Source organism: Schistocerca cancellata, chromosome 2 (genome assembly GCF_023864275.1).
Source record: "Schistocerca cancellata isolate TAMUIC-IGC-003103 chromosome 2, iqSchCanc2.1, whole genome shotgun sequence".
NCBI lineage: Eukaryota > Metazoa > Arthropoda > Insecta > Orthoptera > Acrididae > Schistocerca > Schistocerca cancellata.
Genome location: NC_064627.1, coordinates 449,119,788 through 449,128,313, shown reverse-complemented (window position 1 = coordinate 449,128,313; position 8,526 = coordinate 449,119,788).

Sequence of the window (8,526 nt, the reverse complement as noted above, 5' to 3'; positions counted from 1 at the left end):
ACTTACACCTTCTAGAGCACGTTGGGTGGCACGAGATACATGCGGACGTGCATTGTCCTGTTGGAACAGCAACTTCCCTTGCCGGTCTAGGAATGGTAGAACGATGGGTTCGATGACGGTTTGGGTGTACCGTGCACTATTCAGTGTCCCCTCGACGATCACCAGTGGTGTACGGCCAGTGTAGGAGATCGCTCCCCACACCATGATGCCGGGTGTTGGCCCTGTGTGCTTCGGTCGTATGCAGTCCTGATTGTGGCGCTCACCTGCACGGCGCCAAACACGCATACGACTATCATTGGCACCAAGGCAGAAGCGACTCTCATCGCTGAAGACGACACGTCTCCATTCGTCCCTCCATTCACGCCTGTCGCGACACCACTGGAGGCGGGCTGCACGATGTTGGGGCGTGAGCGGAAGACGGCCTAACGGTGTGCGCGACCGTAGCCCAGCTTCATGGAGACGGTTGCGAATGGTCCTCGCCGATACCCCAGGAGCAACAGTGTCCCTAATTTGCTGGGAAGTGGCGGTGCGGTCCCCTACGGCACTGTGTAGGATCCTACGGTCTTGGCGTGCATCCGTGCGTCGCTGCGGTCCGGTCCCAGGTCGACGGGCACGTGCACCTTCCGCCGACCACTGGCGACAACATCGATGTACTGTGGAGACCTCACGCCCCACGTGTTGAGCAATTCGGCGGTACGTCCACCCGGCCTCCCGCATGCCCACTATACGCCCTCGCTCAAAGTCCGTCAACTGCACATACGGTTCACGTCCACGCTGTCGCGGCATGCTACCAGTGTTAAATACTGCGATGGAGCTCCGTATGCCACGGCAAACTGGCTGACACTGACGGCGGCGGTGCACAAATGCTGCGCAGCTAGCGCCATTCGACGGCCAACACCGCGGTTCCTGGTGTGTCCGCTGTGCCGTGCGTGTGATCATTGCTTGTACAGCCCTCTCGCAGTGTCCGGAGCAAGTATGGTGGGTCTGACACACCGGTGTCAATGTGTTCTTTTTTCCATTTCCAGGAGTGTATTTGTGAACATTTAATGCGTCTCTAATTCAAATGCGAGAGGCAAGGAAACGCGTCGGTGTCAGCATCATCGCTGATGTCACGTCCTGCTCCCACCGAAACTTCGCGCCGTCGGAGACTGCAGCGTCTGCCACGCCAGCTGCCAGTGCCCGTGACGCCGCTGCTGTTCCTGTCCGTACTGCCGCTGCAGCGTGGTAAGTGCAACTGTTGCCTTCCTACTATCATCTTCCTGGTCCTAAAATAGAGCCCTCAGAGAAAACAAAATTAGTCAAGCAGAGAGGTGTAGCAAAGGCCGCTCTCGCGCAGTTAGCGAGCTTTGTGCAGTCTGCAGACAGTGCCAGCATCGAAATGTTGGAATCAAAATTAAGTCGATTGACTCGGATTCAGACTGATTGTGAGTCGTCTCAAACACGGCTGGAAATTGAAGACGAATCAGCAGATCATAGTAAGGACAGGGCAGAATTCGAGGATTCGTGGGACTTTGTTGAATCCACTATCAAGGGTTCAATGAAGAGGTACACCCAGCTTCCGCAGCCTTTGGGCTCGAATCCATCAGGCAGTGTCAGTTCTTTGAAACTACCCGCTATTAACTTGCCAAATTTTGAAGGTGACTACCTTAAGTGGTCATCATACAGGGATACGTTTTTGAGTCTCATTATGAATAACAATTCAATTGATGACGTTCAAAAACTTCATTACCTTAATTAGTCTTTGCGAGGTGAAGCTAAGGACCTTTTGAAACATATACCTACCACAGCAGGAAATCTATCGATAGCCTGGGGACTTATTACGCAGATGTATAATAACCCAAAAAAGGCTTTGTTGGCCTTGCCTACAGTCGGCCATGGCGCAGCGAGCGATTATAGGAAACTAATTAATCACGTATGCAGCCATTTGAAGGCCTTAGAAGCTCTCAAACCTGATGTTCCACTTCATGAAGTTATTCTTTCGGAAGAGATTCTGTCCAGTATGCGACCCACAGATCGTCATGAGTGGGAGGTAAAGATGTCTGGGTCAACATTCACCACATTAAATCAACTAATAGATTTTTTGGAAACAAAATGTCAGGCCCTTGAGTTGATCAGGTTCAGGGATAACACCTCAAGGGATTCGCAAGGAAATGCCAATAATTTAAGTCAAACAAGACATGTGAGGAGGGCTCATCTCGCTAATGCTGATGCTGAGGAATCATGTAAATTTTGTAGTGAACCTCATACTATCACTAAATGCAAAGGGTTTCAAGCACTAAATGTCGATGAGCGAAGGGCATATGTGACAAAAAATAAGCTTTGTTTTTTGTGCATCCGCTCTGGTAATTTCTCTACTAAATGCAGGATTTCTCCTTGTAAGACCTGTAAAGGGAGGCACAACATACTGCTCCACAAGCCTGCTGAACCAAGGAATGGGCAGAATAGTGAACCAGGAGGCCATTCCTTGGCCCATCAAGCTATGAACGGGAAGGCAAACATCCATTGTAATGTTTTGTTAGCAACAGCTGTTGTCAACATTAAATACAGCATGGGTAGACAGCAAGTTTGCAGAGTTCTGCTAGATAGTGCGAGTCAGCTATCCTTTATATCTAAGGGCATGGCAGGGAAATTAAAACTGAAACGAAGTAAACATTCGTTTCCTGTGAAGGGTATAAACAATGCCTTTGCAGCCTCAGTGTCTTACACTTGTGATGTTGAACTGTCGTCGAGGCTCAACGACTTTCATATCAGAACCACTTGTGCTATCGTAAATCATGTCACTAGTGACCTACCGGCGAGCAAAATAGACACAAGGTCCTGGAATGTCCCATGTAATCTTCCACTCACTGATCCAGAATTCAACAAGCCTGCCACAGTAGATTTAATTCTTGGTGCTGAGGTTTTCTTTGACATTGTTTGTAAGGAAAGGCTGGCGAAACCAAGTCATCCTTCACTGGTCGAAACAAGATTTGGCTGGATTTTGTCTGGTAGGATGCCTTCAGCTTCATGCAACATGGCTCGTTCTACAGTGACCTCGTGCTTTGTTAGAGGTAACAATTTAGATGCCAAACTGCAAAGGTTTGGGAGTTAGAGGAACTGTCTACGAAAACGATAAGTAAGCAGGATAAAATATGTGAGGCACACTTTCAGCGCCACACGGCTCGAGATGAAGAAGGGAGATTTGTGGTTCGACTACCAGTGAAACCTGACTGTAAATCATTAGGCGAATCACGACAAGCCTCTCGGAGACTGGCGCATCTTGAGAGGAGGTTTAAAAGGCAACCGTATCTGCATAAGGAATATGCTGCATTCATGCATGAATATGTCGAGCTGGGACACAGGGAGGTCTCTAATTCTCAAGATATTGTTGGTCCAAGGTGTTACCTTCCACATCATGCTGTCTTCAAAGAATGCAGCTCCACTACTAAGTTGAGGGTAGTATTTGATGGCTCTGCTGCCACTTCTAATGGAGTATCTCTCAATGATATCTTAATGGTTGGTCCCACTGTCCAGCCAGATTTATTTTCCATTATTATAAAATTTCGCTCTTTTAATGTGGCTCTGTCAGCTGACATAGCAAAAATGTATCGCCAGGTGACTCTTCATCCTGATGATAGGAACTTCCAGAGAATTCTGTGGCGGGAATCAGCGTCTGAACCTATGCAAGAATATAGACTGTGTACACTCACTTATGGAACCGCTCCTGCTGCCTTTCTTGCTACCAGATGTCTTCAACAGTTGGCTTTGGAAAATCAAAACAGGTTTCCAATGGCATCACAAGCCTTGGTGTCTAGCTTTTATGTGGATGACTTCTTAGGTGGCTCAGCCACAGAAGCTGAAGCTCAGGAACTTCAAATCCAGCTGACTCAACTACTTGCTTCTGGGGGGTTTCCACTGAGAAAATGGTGTTCCAATAGTCACAAGGTCATGGAAAAAATTCCTGTGCAGGACAGTGAAACGTCTTTACCTTGTCATCTTACTGGTGAGCAAGCTATAAAAACGTTAGGGATATTATGGCACCCTGGCTCTGACACTTTCCAGTGCCATGTGCAGCTGAAGAGTCTTCGGCTCTCAAAGGTTACCAAACGCAGTGTCCTGTCTACAATAGCATCAATCTATGACCCACTGGGGCTTTTCGGTCCAGCAGTCATAAGATGTAAATTGTTCTTGCAGCGTGTGATATTCGCTATTTTTGACTTAATTAAAACAGCAAATACGAGTAGTTAATACCTTCAGCCAGAAGGCAAATACTTGTTTATAAATAATGATTAATGTATAATGAGGCGTTGCATGGCGACGGTGGAATTTTCTAAATAATGTAATTCGTCGTCTTTGGGCGGCAATATAAACTGAAAAATACGGATAGATATGCGATCCTTCACTATTTTGTTCGCTGGAGAACAAATGAAGCCTTGAGCGCAAAAGACTTGTACTGTTTTTCTCAAGTAAGACGGACGCAGATTTGTGGCAGTCTGATCTAATTTTTACTAAATGTATAAAAAACGTGTTATGTCTAAGTTTGAGTGAAGTGTAAAGAACTGTTATAACTTACTGTGACGACGCACGAGCGACTCAAAGAAGACAATGGCTATATAAAAGAGCGCTCAATGGACCTGATACGGACATAAAAATCTACCGTCATTGTAGTACTAAGCTTAAGGTACGATATAGGTTTTAGTTATAATAAATATTTGTTCTGGGAATACTGAATCATTTAGCAGTGCTCATTTCTATTATCTCCTCAGTATTATTTTCATTTTAATTATGCATTTTGCTAATATTACAGACACCAAGATCAGCAGTCCAATGTGCGTGTTACATTGATAAAAAGAAAACTGTTTTATCGTCTTCTTGCATCAGCTTTAATATTGAATTTCCCTTTTGTGTGATGTTACAGTTGTTTTTGCGCCCTTAAGAACTTTCTGGTCCCTTAGGAAATTGTTTTGTCATAACAATAACTTCACAACCGGGTATGATCGTATCTACGATCATGAAGTAATTAGAAAGATGATAATGCGATTTCTTAATCAATAGCACGCTAGTTGTGACTGCCTCAAGCCACGCGAAACTGCAAGTAAAAACTAATCACATCTCATAATGCAATATTTTATGACAATGGTCAATCCATGATTCTTACGCCAATTGTGATTGATAAAACAGTAAGCTAAATCTCAATTTCCAACTTTCCATTGAATAACAACATCACTTTTTTTTTGTAACATCACAAGCGCTTGTGGCAACTAAGCCTTGATTGGGATGAAATTCTTCCATCCAACCTCACTGATGAATGGAATGCTGTTTGTGTGCAATTGCCTTCCCTAAATGGTATTTTCATTAACAGGAAGGTCATTCCTTGCCCCCAGCATGTTAAATTAGAAATTCATGGGTTTTGTGACGCTTCACAGTTGGCATATGGTGCGTGTGTATACGTCAGATGTGTTCTTCCCAATAACAGCGTGTTGGTCTCATTGGCTGCAGCCAAATCTCGGGTTGCCCCTGTAAAACAACAGTCTCTTCCACGACTGGAATTATGTGGTGCGCTGCTTCTTGCCCGACTCATTCACAGGGTGTCCAATGCCTTAGGCATCATAGATAGTGACGACATTCATTTGTGGACAGACTCCACAATAGTTCTCTGTTGGTTGCAGCGTAGTCCTTGTCACTGGAAAACCTTTGTTGCTAACAGAGTATCTGAAATCCAGGAACTGGGTTCAGTTGCCAGCTGGAGACATGTCAAATCAGAGGATAATCCTGCTGACCACTTATCACGTGGTATTAATCCAGCTGCCTTAAGTTCACTTGTTCAGTGGTGGTCTGGCCCGTCATGGCTATCCATTTGCGACCTCGACTGCAACACTTGCACTCCACTTAGTGTAGAAGATGTGCCTGAGAGAAGGTGTACACAAGTATCCTTGGTGTCGGTCATTAATCTTGATGATGAACTGCTGGGTAAATATTCATCATTCAAAAAAACTTACAGAGTTTTGGCCTATGCACTGAGGTTTGTTAATAACACTAGGCTTCAGAAATCAGACAGGGTAACTGGGCCACTCACTCCACAGGAATGCCACAACGCTATCAAAAGGGCATTTGGCGCAGCTCAACACAGTGAATATGGTAATGAGATCGCTTTGTTGAAGGCCAGCTCCCCTATTCCACATAGTAGCAAATTAAGGGATTTGCACCCGTTTGTTGATGCTGAAGGTATTTTACGAGTGGGAGGGAGATTAATGAATGCTGATGTACCATATGATGAGCGCCATCCTATTATCGTTCCGCCTAAGCATCATTTGACAAAAATTCTCATTATAGACGAACATGAAAATCTGTTGCACCCTGGGTCACAACTTTTGTTGGCTGTGTTGCGTAGGAGGTTTTGGATCCCCAATGGGCGTAACACAGTCAAGGGAGTTATCAGAAAATGTTTAAAATGCTTTAGGCTTAAGTCCAAGACAGCAGTTCAACTCATGGGTCAGCTACCTGCAGCTAGAGTAAACCAGTCTCATCCATTCCAGCACTGTGGAGTAGATTATGCAGGCCCTATTGCTGTAAGGCATGGTGGAAGGCGGAGTAAAGTTACCACCAAGGCTTATATTGCTTTATTCATTTGCATGGCAACCAAGGCCATCCACTTAGAATTAGTTAGTGACTTGGTAACAAGTTCATTTTTGGCTGCCCTCAGGAGATTCATTGCAAGAAGAGTGAAACCTTCTCACATGTACAGTGACATTGGCACCACATTTGTAGGTGCAGACAATGAGCTTAAACGTTTTCTCTCCAACGATGTTACTGTTGAAGGTGTGGTGAATTTTTCGACCTCAGAGGGAATCAGTTGGAGGTTCACTCCACCTCGTGCCCCTCACTAAAAGTGGACTCTGGGAGGCAGGAATCAAATGCATGAAGTCGCATCTCAAACGTGTCCTCGGCAATGCAGTGCTGACATTCGAAGAACTGACTACTGTGTTAATTCAGATAGAAGCATGCTTGATTTCAAGGCCGTTGTGTCTTCTCTCTGATGACCTAGATTCTCCTGCTGCTCTCACTCCTGGCCATTTCCTAATCGGACAGCCCCTTTGTGCTCATCCTGAACCCTCTGTCCTTGAGGTTCCCGCCAACAGGTTGCACAGATGGCAACTTATGCAGCAGTTGCATCAGTCCTTTTGGAAGAGGTCGTCCACAGAATGCATACATGATCTGCAGCAACGCAAAAAATGGACGTCGGAAGGAGCATGGCAACCCCAGATCGGCGATCATGTGCTGGTCAAGGAGGATAATTTGCCTCCCTTGGTGTGGAGGCTGGGTGTCATTGACCAGCTGTTTCCCGGTCCTGATAAGTGTGTGCGTGTGGTAATGATAAAAACTGCTAATGGGCAGATTAAGAGGCCTATAGCAAAATTGTGTCCCCTACCTAAGCAGTGAATCAGTTAAGTGATCCCTCAGATCTGTGTAGTGGTATATGATACAGAGCCACTGCCAAATTGCCATTTACTGGAATAACCTCATAATTCATAAAATCAGCTTGGGAAGCTGTGGATGTTTCTTGTGGACTAACTGCTGTTAGTATTAATTTCATGTTTTTATGCAGTATAACATTAATACTTCATTGTTTTGTGTCCTGCATGTTAGTACCCATCGTGTTTCACATGCAGCTTGACAGTGGTGTTTTGGTGATTTGGGCATCCCAAATGTTAGTGTATTCATGTTTTATGTGCATTGATATTGTGTCTAGTTATATTTTTATTGTTCACTTGTTTTGGTTTTGTTGTTTGTTAAAATGTTGGTTATTTGTAAAATGAGAAACTCATTTTAGAGTGGGAGTATGTTTGGACTCTGCTACTCACTCCAACTGCCATCTAGTGGCAGCTTCAAACTGGACAGGTCAGACTGTCCAGTATAGTCTGCTCCCTGTTGGAAGAATTTGCAACCTACTTGCGGAAGTGGACCTCCCAGGTCCTTTGTGCGCGCAGGTAGGATTAGCCGTTGTAACGGCCGAGCAGGTAGCTGTGAGACCCCGTAGCAGACGGGCGTGTATGTCTCCCAGCTAAGCCAGGAGCCGCAGTTGGCGCGGTGCCTGTGCAAGTTGTAACGTTTAATGTAATAAACACTTATACCATACAACTTGTTCCGTCTAGTTATTGTGAGTGGAAACAAGGGGAGGACAGTCTTATAATTTAGCGTGTGCATACTGTAGGACTTCTATGAAGTGTGGAGGGTGTTGTATTTATGCAAAACAAAATTATCAGTATAAGACCAGAAGCGATTTATGTGTAATCAGTGAAGAGCAACATTTTGAACTGGCAGCAGTTGAAATCAGGGACCAACACAGGTGTAGGAATTTGATTATCTTATGTATATACAGATCTCCTAGTGGAGACTTCAATATCTTTTACTCCAAACTTAATCATGTTCTTAACAAGATATCCACTCCAAAGAACCACATTCTCATATGTGGAGACCTAAATGTGGATAAACTGAATCCTGATTCTACATGGGACTCATTACAAAGTCTTGCTCAAAGTTTCAATT